General features: G+C 34.2%; 1 protein-coding gene across 7 annotated transcripts in view; it reads right to left on the bottom strand.

Moving 5' to 3' along the window:
• The window catches only part of LOC116282436 (protocadherin-15-like), a 504558-nt gene extending 489417 nt beyond the window's left edge, over positions 1-15141 (bottom strand). For all 7 annotated transcript variants that reach the window (XR_012077458.1, XR_012077457.1, XR_012077459.1 and 4 more), the window contains exons 1-2: positions 15059-15141; positions 6853-6928 (exon numbers count right to left, since the gene is read on the bottom strand). The gene's annotated coding sequence lies outside the window, so the exon portion shown is untranslated. The remainder of the gene's footprint in view (positions 1-6852; positions 6929-15058) is intronic.
• Positions 15142-15541: the final 400 nt, after the last annotated feature.

Genomic DNA, 15541 nt, shown 5'->3' with positions numbered 1-15541 from the left:
AAAAGGGTCTTCTGACCTTGAGCCAAACACCAACAACAAACAAAGCCTTTGTACTCATTGCGATCCCACCCTGTCCTTCCCTAAGTTCCTGCATCGACTGTACTCAATAAATATGAGAGATTTGAGAGGCTCACGGAGTTGGCTCCCGACTCTCTCTTGCTCTCTTGACTTTTCCACAGAGTCTTGAGTAATTCATTCCATCTCAGTGGGACTTCTGCTGGCCAGAACCCACAACTGGTGACAAACCCACAAGTTCTCATCTCTGTGATCTGGTCATGCTGATAGTTGCCTTATTCCAGAGGTGGAATTTGTAACCTCAGCCAAGTCAGTAAGCACTAGCCACCATGATTGGTTGGCTTAGAGGTGGGCCTGTGACAAAGATGGGCTAAACAGAGGAGGATGAGTGACTTTTGGGGGAATGCTATGGATATGAATTTGGAGGCAATACGTAGGACACCGAGAAAAGGCAGGTTAGACTGAGATCCTGAGGGAAGCCTGTCTTCAAATGAAGTTATCACCAATGAAATCAAAGCTAACAGTTGTAAAATCACTAAGTCCTTGGATCAATCCTTTCCTGAAGCCTAAGGAGGAATTCTAGACTTTCAGATTCATAATAAACTTTTTTTGTTTATGCTGATTTGAGTTATAGTTTGTTACCTTCACTATAAAGGATCTTAACACAGATGTGACAGTGCTCATGACTATAGACAGGTGTGTGTATTGAAAATCATTAAACTGTTAGACATAAATATACAAAGTTGGTAAATTTATTATACCCTATCACTTCAAAAGCATTTATATTTAAAATCATATATAAAATGTATATACAAATGCCTTATTGTCTTTTCTTCTAGAGTGGACACTCAATCATCTTTAAAAACTTTTTATAAACTAGTGATGAGCACTAGGCTTGGACTTCTTATCTGTTACGTGGATAATAATTCTCTGGGATTTTATTGATGTGACAGATGGAAACAAATATAAGACAGGGGTACGATGGGGAGAAGAGGAAATATCACTGACATCACACATTTCAAAGATTCACCACTCTTCAGTTACCTCCTCATTCTTACTGACGCAAACATCATTCCAGCCGTTAACTATATTCCAAGACAGAAGTGTCTCTACCACCAGTTTCTCTAATCTTGATACATGAACCTCAATGCCCAAACAGAGTAACAGCTGATTATATCTGACAGACTTTCAGAGGGACTGGGGTTAGAGGTAAAAGCATCTGAAGTGAGAAACAGATGTGATCATTAAAGAAGGGGAGCCTAACAGCATGATTCAATTTGGTCTAAGTTTAAAAAAAACAAACTGAGTGACAGAAGCTATCAGAGAGGCACTGGATATACCTCTATGATGGCATTTATAATCTCAAGGTTTTGAGGGGGAGAGAGGAAAAAAGGGAGAGAAAGAGAGATCAAGAGAGACAGAGAAAGAGAAAGAGAGGCATTAGAGTATTTTGCTGTTGATAAAACAATTTTTAAAAATATCATCTCATGTGGGTTTTGCAACAAACCTACACAGTGTGAAGGGAAATTATTATCATCCTCATTTTAGAAATAATGAAAGGGAGGCTGATGTTCTCTGTGGCTAAATGACTTTAGTACAACCATATAGCTAGCAAAGGGTGGACTTGTGATTATATTTCAGATCTTCAGACTGCAAATCTTCAGAAGTTGTATATACTACTTCCACATTATAATTCACCATTTATAAATCACAAATAAGTAATAAGTCAGAAAAGATGCTAATATCATTTCAAATGGAGAAGCTTTGCATATGTGGCCACATCTTAGCCTAATTGGTTCCGGTTGTTAGCACTTGTCTCTGACATATTTTTGTTTATTTTATTTCAAAAGACTGTTTTTCCTTTCTCTCTCAATATATTTATCAGATTATATTTATTAATCTTAAAAATAAATATAAGGTATAGCTTGGCTAAAATCATCCTCTGAAAATTCTTATAAAATGCTTAAAAATTTCTATAGCTGTCTGTGTACATCTTAAAAGCTACTCTGAATCCTCTGGTACCTCTTCACTTTCTACATGAAATGAAAGAAAGTCAAACAGTGTCCTTTCCGTTTCCCCTGCAGCAAGGAGTGGCCACCTGATCCATTTCTGGGCCACAAAATGTAAGCGGAAAAATGCAGTTGGTGCTTCTGGAAGTTTGGCTTTCCCCTAGTAAAGAGAATCACCACATTTGATGCAGCATTTCCCTTCTTCTGGCTTTACGTTTGGGCACAATGGCTGTGAAGGCAGTAGTAATAAATCCTAAATATCTAGATAATACTTTCTTGGTCCCTGAAACTCTCAAAACTGTTTAAAACATGTTAAGTATGCTTTATGTCACAACTTACCAAGAGACAATATAAACAGCCTCACTAGACAACGCACACACACGCATCATTTTTGTCCAGAAGCAAATGGGTACCCCTTCGTCAAAGAATCAATTTGTCTCTATCATGCTAATATTCTTCAGGGGCTTGGAATTTCAGTTGGATTAAGCACCTTGTTGATGAAGACCTACTTTTCAGTCTTATATTATATGTTCCTGCTAGATCTTCTGCAAAAGTGACTTGTTGTCCCCACTGCCACCACTTTTCCCTTATTCATGCTCTTCCATCTAACAACAACGCTTTCTCATCATCCTCTCTTCCATAACGCTGCCTCTTGAAGCCTAGGTATAGTCTTTCAAGCTTATCTGAAACAGTAACTCTTATATGAAGCCTTGCCTGATACCTGTAACCAAATAATTTTTTTCCCTTTAATCTCCCTGGAAAATAGTTTACTGCCCATATGACATCAACATCATGTACTTTATTAATTTTTTTATGTGTACCAGTCCCATTCCCTGCCCACTGCCAGAATATCACCATCACTCCCGTTAGACCACAAAGCTCATGGAGGGCAAGAAGAGTATATTATTCATTTTCCTTGGCCACACAACACCTAGCACAGATCCTGACATTGGTGTGATAGCCACGGGCACCAGGATTGATGGAGTTGATTTCTCTGTAAGAAGTGATTGCTTTCTTTACTGCAACATATTTGTCAAAATAATAGAGAAGAGGATGGGTTATCTCCCTGAAGCTTAAATTTTACAGAGCCTTGTCTTTTTAAATAAAGAAGGATCTTAAGAACAGAGATTTCCAAAAGCACCTCTGCATGTTATTAGCAGAATTGGCAAACTACTGTGTCCAGGCCAAATCCAGCCCACTGGCTCTTTCAGCAAAGTTGTACTGGAACACAGCCAGGCTGATTTGTTCACGTAGGATCTAAGGCCACTTTTGTACAACACAGACAGAGTTGAGTAGTTACCCCAGAGACCAAATATAAAGAGCCCACAAAGCCACAAAGATTTACTATCTGGCACCTTACAGAAAAAGTTTACTAAATCTCGTTATTAAAAAGGTCCAAAGCAGCAATAATTTAATGGTCAAATCAGTGAGAGAAACAATGTAATAGTTTTCATAAGGCAGAACTACTCTGAGATGCCATGTCTCTGACTTTCCAAAATATTTTTGATCATAGGGAGTTTTTTTTAATGGTTTGCATTTCAGGATCAGGGATCTGAACATCACCAGTTTGGCCAATGCTTCTTTCGAGCAGTACAAGAAAAAAAAAAAACTGAACTGCAGTTCTTCATTTAAAGTATTGCCCTCATCTGATAATATTTAACTCTGTGAATTCACTTATTTTTCTAGTGATTTTCTCTGATACCATTAAGCCACTTAGCAAACTTCCTCAGCCCATGATAAAAGGACCTCTTAAGCTTCCTTCAGGTAAAAGTTAGAACATACTTGCGCTATAAACAAGAAGACAGTAATTATCTGAGTGATGTGGATAATTAACATCAAAACAACCACAAATGTCCTTGAGGGGAGAATCTATGATCTCAGATTTAAAATTCTTTAATCTAATATAAATGAAACCAGTAAATACCAGGTTTAGGTACATTAACATGATTGATTACAGTTATTAACCTTGTTAGGTACAGAAACTGCTTTATATATTTTCTTATTAGTTCTTACATTACTGCTTTCTTCAATCTCAATATCTTCTGTAGAAAAAAAAAATCTGCCTCACTCATACTTCATTAAACTATGTTTCCTCACCTTGAGTAAACGTGTTGATGATGTAAAAAAATGTTAACTCAAAATGTATTATCTTCCCAAAGGCTTAGAGATGTGTACAATTTTAGTTATTCCATTCATTTAATCTAATAGTTGATAAAAAATATTATAATTAAGTTGACAAATGTATACTCCAAAAGACTATTTAGGATTATCTCACAAAGGTAAATTCAAGATGTATAGATTAACATGCAATTCATCTGCTCTAACCCCAGACAGATGCCTTCTTACTACCAAAGGAGAGACAGTGTGGTGCAGTAGAAACTATTCCTTCTGTCCTTTCAACTTAAGCTTTTTTAAGTGAGCAAAGTCTCCCAACAAGGAAAGCCTAAGGACTTAAGCACTCAACACTAAAGTACTCGAGGAACTTCATCTCAGTCTGGCAGTGCTATTACTTGACTTTACCTACTCCTAATGAAGTTTCTTCATTGATGGTTTCTAAAATATTCTCTAGTCAATGTTTTGTTTCCTTATCCTATTAGTACAATTGATATTACCTAGAAATGTGTCTCTTTGAATAATTTACCTGTTAAATGTATTTATTTAATATGATACTTAGTTACAAAAATGAGTCAAAATAGTTAATTAGATATGCAAAATTCTTTAAGATTAAAAAAAAGTAATAATATGTAAGCATAGGGAAGGTAACATCACATTGAGGAAGTTGAAATTCATATTGAGGAAGTTCCTGCAAAATTACTAACGTCCTTTCCAAGTAGATTACGTTCTTGGAACTTTGTTACCTAACAGTGCTAACAATGTACCAATTACCCAAGGAGAGAAGCAGATATTCTTTATACTTAGGTCAGGACACATACACAAAAAAATAATTTCCCTAAAATCTCAAAAGGGGAAACTAAATACATGCTTTATTTTTTAAAGTTATTCTTTTTACCCTCGTACAATAGGCCACAATGGCCTGATCTTTATTAGCAATATTTGAACACACTCCCACCATACAAGCAAAGTGGGGAGGATCAGATGAAAAGTTTTTATTCTCACACTTGAAGGAATTTATTATGCTGAAAGGTAGAGAACCAAGAGCTGCTGAATATGAGCGTTTCTGCTGGAACCTTTGGTACTACGCTAGGATTACCTATTGGTCTGTCTATCTGTATTTACACACATACACAAATAGGTAAACTGGTATGTTAACAAACATACTAATAGTAATTCTGCAGTAATAAGCTATTAACACATTTTCTTTGAATAGTCTGAGAAAAAATTAATTGGAATTTATCTTGAACTATAAGCGCAAGAAACTTTAGGACATGGATTTAGTCTCTTTTCACTTAGTATTTTCATGCTTTCACATACTCATCAACAAAATGAAACCATGATTTTTTTTTTTAATTTACATGTTCCTTTGTATGAAAAATGTATTATCTGGAATATATTGTTCCATGTATGCATATATGAGGAATAAAGCTATTGTTGGAAATATAAGGCCTCATGTGCATTTAAATATACTTAAACAGACATATCTTATGTTACAAAAAACATCTATAGCAGCACTTTTAAAATTTGAGTACATTTTTAAAAATCGAACTCATAATTACTAACAAGAGAAAAGTATTTCAACTCTATTTTCAAAACTCTATAAATGCCCCCACAAAATTGCTTTTTAGTCATATTTATAGTTATATAATAAAAATATCATTGTAAATATATTGTTATTTTTAATATTTTAAAATATTGAGGTAGCAAGTATTTATGGAGTGCCTACCATGCCACGGCAGTAAGACAGATGCTATAAAATACAACAGTGGACAAAAGAGACAGGTTCTTTATCTTTCTGGAGCCTACATTCTGCTCAGAGTGAAAAGAATTCAACAATAAGCAAGCATGTGTATACACACTATATTTTTTCATAAATTGAAAATTACAATGATATGTTTCTTCGTTAAAAGTATTTGCTTTTCTGAAATATCATGTTCTACTTTTAACTGAGCTCTTTAAATGCCAATTTCACCCACTGCTATCTCGATTTGGAAGAAATTATCTATTTCTGTGCCTATTTCTGTAAGTTTCCACTCTGGTTTCACTTCCATGGATTTAAAGTATTACCAGATCACAAAATATATTTCTCCTTGCTTTCACTGAAGCTATTATTAGCCAAATTTTATCTTAATTTCTATTTTTTTTCTCCAAAGTTCCAAAAGCCATTTTTTTTTCTGCAATCAAAGCACAAGTCTCACTTCAGAAATACATAAAAGAAAATTGATTTTCATCTTGGAAATGTCAAACTTCTTCCTATAATAGTCAGCTATGGTTTTCTGAGACAACAAAGTTCAAAAAGAGCCATCGACCTGATGGCTGTTTGACACATGATGATGGATTCAACGTGTCTACTATTTTACTGCCAGAATGTCCTCCAAGAGAATGAGACAATCAATGAGGAATAATAAATCTAAACTGGGGAGAAGGTTTGCTTGTTTTAAATGTATTAAAAGAGAAAACACTGGTATTTCACTTCTCTGGGGAAAGACTTTCATACACTCTGTCATTAACTCTTTTTTTCTCTTTCTGGCCTAGATGAATCAGTCATACATATACCTGCTTAAAGAAATTGAACAATGCCTGAAAGTTAAACTCTATGTGCAGTTACTGAACTTAATGTCAGATGCAGATGCTGTGTATTGTTCTTCTCCAAAGGAGAGAAAAAAATAACACATAAGGATGTAATTTTAAGGAAAACATAAACATCACTCACCCTTGCGTCTTGTCCCTCTGTCAACCAATGGTTCTGGCAACTTCAACTGTTTCTAGTGAATGACGTCTTCATTTTCCTATAGGATAGAGTTATTGATCAATGCCACATCAAAAGCAAAGGCTTTATTCAGGTGCAGAACATAGAAGCAATTTATTTTCTTATAGACTATACTTATGCTTGCAATGAATTAATGCAAATTCTAGAAAGTAAATCTTGCAATCATAATTGTAAATTTTCAAAGCAGCATGCTTCTGATTGAAAACTTAACTCGCAGAATGCATACCACCATACATGCTCCAGATTATGTTCTTTACTTAGAAAACAAAATTTCACTTCCACCTGCACATTTTTATGCCTTTTGATCAGAGTCCTAATAAGGAAGTACAGTATAAATTCTTCAATGACATTTTAAAAATGGTAAATAGATTCAAGACAATTAAGGACAACTATATAAGGACAACTATATGGATTTAAGGTCACTTTTGGGTCTGTGGCAATTTTAGCTTTCAGAAAGTTATAACTATACCATTATCTCCTTAGGTTCACAAATTTTGCACCTAAGTGTATCAAAGGAGAAATGGATAATTTTATGACAATATAATGAAAAATCTTAAGACATTTTAGATATTGCTATTATACTTACTAGATTTTAATTTTCCTCAAAGTTGAAAACTTTGTCTTAATTATTCATAGCTCTTATAGTTCCTTAGTTAATACTGCATTGAGTGTGTACAAGTCAAGAAATACATACAGAAATAGATGAAAATAGCTACAATTTGTTTCAAACACTTAAACATATTCCCTTGAAACTGGAGGTTACAGAATATCTGAAGTTGACGGATGCACTTAATTTATGGAAAACAAAGATAATGATTTGTTTCTCAAAACCAAACTTTGCTTGTGAACTACTGACTAACTGGAGATAAATACACAGAAAATTCTATTTCAAAATTATACATCTAAAACAATTATATCAAATAGCACAAAGTAAATAACATCATGAGAAAGAAGATAATTATTCACAAAAATCTAGAACACACAACTGAATTTTTGAAAATAGTGTTTGCATAAATATATTAAGATCTATATAAAAATAAAAAATGAGAAATGCATAAAAGTCAATTTTTATACCTCTTTAGGGATTAGGAAATATCTAACTTCGAGGAAAAAATGAATAAGGCAGTTCTAATTTTTATAATTAAGCAGCATATTCATGTATTTTTTCACAATAAAATGTAACTTTAACATCAATATAAAAAAAAAAAAACAACAGTTGAATCTTTTCAGTCAAATTATGGATGGGGTTTGAAGGGATCTCCAAAATTTATACTCTACCCGTCAAGCCCACTCTGGCTCCTTGGTAGCACCTGGGACATTTTTGTACAAGCCTATAGCCCCATAGAACACATTCTGAAAACTCTTGATATAAATAATTTCTTAACATACTTTAAAAACAGCTATAAAAAAAAGGATATGGCACGGCAATTGATTTAATCAACAATGACCATAATAAGAGGACAATTATTATGGTCACTTATTGAACATACACAGACTCTGAGTGCCGCTCCAAAGACCAGAAATGGCTAGATTTTCTCTAGAGGTTCTCTACATTTCTGAATAGTGTTGAACCTTCAGTTAATTCCATGCTACATAAACCATGTTGCACTGTACTTCGGGTCTATTTGGTAAGACACTGTGGTTGTTCACCATGATCTCTGAGTAATGATTATATGTTATAAAATATAAAAGAAACTGCAGAAGATTTGTAAATTAATATTTAAGGTATTTAATACCTCCAGACTGAGGGGATGGAAGACAAATGAAACAGAAGCTTGTATAACTTCAGCAAATGTAAATTATATGTAAAAATGTTTGTTCATATATATTTCCATTATAGTTCCAAGGCCAAAATAATTACTTAAATTTCTACTTTTTTAGCACTGATTTAATCAGTCCTAGATTTGGAAAGTTATAAATTAGAGCTTATATCTAGAATATAGGATTTCAAATAAATAGTTTATACATTTACAAAAACTGAGAGGGAGGGTAAAGGTGACATCTTTGGTTAATACCAAGTCCTGAGGTATTTCATTTATTATCAATTTTAAAATTTTTTAATCCATTTTTCTAGATTGATACTTCAACAGTAACTCCTCTACAGTTACCCAAGCTTTTCTAACTGTTCTGGACTTCCCTGGTATTAGCATAAGCAGAGATTCTATTTATTTACAGCACACAGCTCCACACAGCACTTTGGAAACGTGCTATCGGACGAGCTTAAACTAGTGCTAGAATCATTGGCTAAGAAAATTATTGTTTTCATTGAAAAATCTTATTCTTGATTGACCTCTATGATGTAGTAATACAGTATTTAATCAATAAGATAGATTGGTTAACTGCATTTCATCTCTTTAACAGTGTCATTAAATGTACAACCACAGAAAGATTTACGATATGATCTAATTGAGCAACCACTCCACCTGGACAACACTTGAATAATGAAGCCGTTTGAGATTTATTAAGGTAAAAGACTTAATGTTTCAAGAATGGAATTTCAGTCTCTGAAAACATCATTCCCAAAAGTGTAATACTTTCCATTTTGAATCTAACGTAAACACTAAGGAAATGTAAACTGATAAAAATACGAAGTTACACGATGTTTTGCTGCAGAAGAGTGGGTGGATGTATGTAACAGACTGTCAGTTACCAGACGTAATTATTTTTAAAAAGCCACTTGCCTAGGTGTGAAATAAAAATAGTAGAAAGAATTAATGTAATTAACTAAATACTAAAAATGGTAAAGGACAAGAAAAAAATATGATTTAAATAAATCTTAGATTTACTTTGCTATTTAATGTTATCAATTATTAGTAGACATGAAATTGTATAAAAGTCAAATCAATGGTTGTTTAATTAAAGTTATGCAGGAGGGGAAAAGGTAGGAGGAAAGGCAGGAAGGAAGGGAGGGAGGGAGGGAGAGATGTTAACAGGCACTGAGGAAAAGAGTGGAAGGCAATTTGGTACACCATGACAAAGATCTTTATATCTAGCGTGAATGTTTTTTTAGAAGGGGGAGGCTGGAAAGAAGATAAAACCATCACTATCATCACCTTTAATGAAAGATTTAAAAAAAAAAAGATAGCAGAGCATCCTAAGAAATAAAATCATGAAATTCCCAGCAAGAGGCCTCTTGCAAGGTGCTCAGGGATAAAGCGTAGCTGATTTTTTTTCTCTTAGCATGCTTTACGGTTTGAATTTTAAGACACTGCACCTCTGCCCTTTCCCCTACATTTCTGTCTGCCTTTTCGCTGGTTTCTTCTCACTTCTCTATCTCTAAATGATGGAAATCCCAGGTCTCTGATCTTACATCTCTTATCCTATTTACATATAGTGATTTCCTGTGTGTTTTTTATCTAGTTTTATGGAATTAAATATCACCAAATTGTCATCTTCAGGCTACAGCCCTCCACGCTCTTGCTTTTGATTCTACCTGAATTAACGTGGCCAATGCCAAGCTCCAGAGTCTCCCTTCTTCCTCCAACTCCCTTCTTCACTCCTTAAACGGCAGTTCCTTTCTTTCGCTAGGTTAAGACAGGGCAATGATGCATTCTCTACACTATGAGGGCTCAAAGTTACTACTTTATATTTCTTCATCTAATATTTTTCATCCAACATTTCTGTGTTCAAGATGTGTTCTCAAATTCCTAATAACTCATATAACACTGTTGTTGTTTATTTCATTTTTTTTATAATTACCCTAACAACTTCATTCAACTTCATAAAATCTCTGCATATTTTAAGCCATGATATAGTAAGGCAGAGTGATACAGTGGAGGGACCTAGAGTTAAGGGGGAAAAAAAGGGGGTTGTGGGGGAGGGTGTCAGCCCACTTTGCTATCTGGCATTTGAGGAAGTTCTTTGCTAAACCATACTTTATTAATTTATAAACTCAGTATGTTGGACCTGATGATTCATAACATGTGGTACAGATCTGTGATTCAAGACCACGCAATTTTAAATCAGAAGTAGACATTGGCTTCAAATCAAGAATTAACAGCAGTCATTTGGCAATAGATTTTTATGTGAATAAGGATTTGATTACAGATCTGGAAAAGGATGGTGTGTTCAGGATGTGGAATAGCTGAAGAGTGGTTATCTGTGTCACACAATTATCACATCTGCAGTAGATTTAACCAGGAAGGAAAAGAAAAAGATAAGGAAACTTTTAGTAATAGAAAAGACCTTGAATCCAAGCAATAAAAGCCATTTAAATTTAAGAACTATTTTGCATATTACACTTCAAGTCTTTTAGAGAAGATAACATAAATTCTTCCTGGTTGTCGTAGATTGGATTTCATGACCATTTGCTTAAAATCTAGAGATTCTAAATAAAACCTGAAATATTGCACTTACTTTTCTTAAAAGCCCTTAGAAAATTTATTTTGAGTGACATACAAAATATAAAATAGGTACTGTTAGTCAGAAGAATAAATTTATATTTCAGGAAAATACCAGAGTATGACAGAGCTCTTTAATTGAGAAAAAAAATACTTTTTTATGAAAAGATATTCTAAGTCACTATATTTATCAGGGTCATTTCTTAAACCTAAGTACTCATCTAATAAAATACTGTGATTTGTTTTTTCTTTCAAGATAAGGACACAAACATGTTCAAGGGAAGGCATGATCTTTGATTTTTTCAAAATAGTTTTAAATTAGTAAAAGATGGGCATAAAATCCTAGAAACAGCTGCTAAGTGAACAGTTTTGTTTGTGACCAAAATAATTAATATATGACTTTGCAGAAAGCCTTGTGAGTATTTTGCATAACAAGATGCTCAACGAATGGCCACTTCAGAGCATTTGGATATTATAAATCATTACAATACCAGTTTGAAATCTAATACTCAGCATGCTACAATAACTCCATGAAATTATTTTTGGCATAGTTCAAGAGCATGCATGTCATCATTACTTTTTCCTGCTGCGAGGTCTCACACAGAACACGTCATTCTTTAAATTACGTTTTAGGGAATATTTATGGTATCATTAGAAAGTAACGAAAGACAAAGGTGCAAAAAGGAGAGATGAGTTTATGTCTATTAAAACAAAAGCAGGTTTAAATATACATTGTATTAAAAGACATATTTCTTTTAGGTTGTCTTTGCTTGAAAGAGCATTTATTAGAAAAAAGGCATTGTTTTTTGCAAGATGGAAACAGTTTCACAAGTTCTAAAAGCCTTGTAAATACATAGCTCTACAAAAAGGAGTTATCTTATGCAAACTTAAGCAACAGTCAGCTTGATCACTGCAGAGACCAGTGGCTGCTTATTTCACTCGGATTCCAGTTCATTCTTTCTCACACAGTCATATAACTACATTTGACCAGTGCTGGAGAAATGTTTGAATTCCTGTAGATAACTGATTACGCTTTATAACTGGCAATAAAGAAAATCCACGTATTATACTCCTAGCTACCTTTTTAATATTCTTCTTTACCTCCAGGGGCCACTGAATTTCTGTATTTAAATTGGCAAAGCCCCAGTAAGATCTTAGTGAACGACTTTATGTTATGGGGGTCAAGTTACAAAATAGGAATCGGATTTGCTTTTGGGTTACAAAGATTCTATGAGTATGTATATGTCTTTGTGCCTGTAACGGGATGCGGATAAAGGAGTCTGTACATGCAAACACCTTTCCAAAAGGAGGGTAATAGCTCACATGCCATCCCTCGCTCTGCAGCCTTCCTAGATTTAGCCAGTATTGGGAAAGCATAGGTAAATTCACAGCTGAAATTGTTAAATTAATTCAACAAGGAGGCCATTGGGCTGAGACTGATAGGCTTAGATTTGGGTTTGCTTACCTAGGAGACTTCAGTGTTAGAGCCTGTCAATGCCACAAAGTTACAGAATCCAAACGCTATGGAAAATCAATCCCAAACAGCCTTAGCTGATCAATCGTGTTCTTACTTCACTTACACCTTTTCTCTATAAAGCTCTCTCCTCAAGCTCCTGTTAGTAAAGTGCTCCTAATCATTTCCAGTTTGGTGCTGCCCCATGTGAATTAATCAATGTGCAAATAAACTCTTAAAGTTTTTAATATGCCTCAGTTTATCCTTTTTAAAAACTCATGTGACACTTTTTAATGTGTATTTTTTAAATACTTAAGTAGTTGAAGGTTTTAATATGCTTTGTCTTCCTAAAATTGTCTTCTATACTTTGTTTCCATCACCTTTATGACTTTCTATATAATAACTATATTTGTTATTTTTTGTACACTTATTTTCTCAGTTCATAGTATGACTTTCAAGGGGGTAGAATAGGCCACCTCAAAATATGCCACTTTGGCATAAGGATTAATTTGAGCTAAAGGCCCTAAGAAAAATTGCAAAAAGCAGAAGAACACTCTAAATTTTATCCTTTACTTAAAAGCAGGAGATGAACCTCCCATTTGAAAGATGTCCTCTTTGTTCCAGAAGGAAAGTAACTTTCTTATTATCAACAAGAGAGAGAAGTTGAGACCAGGAGGATTCCTGTATAGTAGATCTGTTAAAATAGTTCTTATTTTCCTTTAGTCTCTCCACACAGTTATTTTCATACTTGCTTCTCTTGTTCAACCTATTACAAAAGCAGGCAGGTTTTGCTCAGGTGAAAACCCCTAAGAAGGCAGATACAAAACATTTGCCTCCCCTATACTTTCATCTTACAGCATTTGACATAAATGTTAAATGATTACACACTGAAAATACCTGCATTTATTTTTCTTCCTTTAAACTTCAAATTTATTCTTTAGTAACATGAAGTTCATTTTTATTTACTTTTGTATTAGAATATTTACACCAATTTTTTAAATCGATCTGAATTGATCTTGATGTAAGGTATTGATGGGTCCAAAACATGAATTATTGCATTCAAAATTTTCTTATTTCACACTTTGCACTATAGTTTGCCAACTCCTCATGGAAACCACAACATCCAATTTTACAGACAAACATGTTGATCTTTGTTACAGAAGTAGAACTGAATTCTCACATCTGTACTAATGGAATATTACTGTGTAACTACTCCAGACTACCATGACATGAAATCTATTTTACAACTGATACTTGCTTATTTTTAATTTTACATGGTACATTTCAGTTTGGAATTTAGATGTGAAAAATATTACCAATTTGAATTAAATATTGCCAGTCAAAATCCTCCAAAAATCTAAAGCTGAGGTAAGGTGTGTGGAAGATGGAAAGAACCATAAGACACAAACCCCTGTTCTTGGAGCGTTCACCAGTCTAGGAGCTCAGTAGGCTCTTGTTCATGCACAACTATAATTTAAGTCAATACAATAAATCATCAGAACACTGTCAACAACTAAAGAGATTCAGGGAGCTAAATAATCAGGAAAACATCATGAAATGGCTTCAAGGAACACTAAGAAGTTGGATAGGACAGATGGTAAGATTCATAAGAGAAGTACAAAGTAAAGAGAGGAAATCAGAATCAAATACCAAAGGTAGGAAAATATGAGACCTATTTGATAATTCTCAGATAATGTAGTTTCACTCCAGTTGTACAGGTTGTGGAAAGGTTAGGGGACAGATTATAAAAGGTCTACCTAAAATGCCTCAAGAGCCTGGGTTCTATACCTTTGAGATGGGAGATTTTAAGTTGACTGTTTCTAGTAAGAGATTGACCAGTATTGATCTGGAAAATTAAGCCATTGGCAGAAAGGCAAATTCATTATAAAAGGGGAGAAAAACTAAGAGGTAGCTGCATTCATTCACTCATTGATTCACTTAGTTATCCATTCCGCAGGGATTTATTAAATACCCGCTGTGAACCAAGCACTGTTCTGAGTTTGCACTCACAGAAATTAACAGACTACGATAACTTGGTAAGATTTCTCTGTCATAAATGGGATGTGAAGATGTTTTTCTACTACGACAATAACAAAAATACAGAGAAAGCATAAAATAGATTGCAAATTTGGGTGCACATTTATAAAACTGGCTTCAGGGGAAAAACATCGTGAAAGTAAATCAAATGCCATGCTGCAAAAATATTTACAACTCACATTTCAGTCCCAGAGTTCATTTCCCTAAAATACCGAAAATCCCTGTGGATAAATAAGACTAATCACATCATAGACAAATGGGCAAAGTATTCAACTGTTTCTCACTCTGTCTCACAGTATTGATTTGATGTTCCTCTTACCCTTTCCAGGTACTTCAAAACACTTTTTTCTTAACTGTTTTAGGTAAACATTCATATGGCAATTATTCTAGTCCAGATTTTTGTTAGCCCATTGGGAACTTTTTGCTGCTTGGTTACCAACGGAATACTATTGTGCAACTATTGTTGAGTGCTTACATTCTAGTGAAGGTAGACACTCATTCAGAAAAGAAAAAATAGAGCAAGAATGCTTCTAAATTTGAAGGAAATTGGCTTTTAAGAGATTATATGAGGGTCTAAGAGACTCAGGCTCGGAATTGGGACTTACTTCAGACAGTATGGCAAGGCAGAGTGGTCTGGTAAAGCGATATTTAAACTGAGGCCTAAAATACGTGAAGACAGTAGACATCTTAGGAAAAGAGCACTGCAGGCAACAAGGATAAGACAAGTTAAAGCCATGCTCGGTAAGAAAAAAAAAAACAGTCTGAAATTCTATGCTTTATGATTCATTGAGTTGTTTTTGTT

This window comes from Vicugna pacos, chromosome 11 (genome assembly GCF_048564905.1).
Source record: "Vicugna pacos chromosome 11, VicPac4, whole genome shotgun sequence".
NCBI lineage: Eukaryota > Metazoa > Chordata > Mammalia > Artiodactyla > Camelidae > Vicugna > Vicugna pacos.
This window is presented reverse-complemented; position numbering and strand designations above follow the sequence as displayed.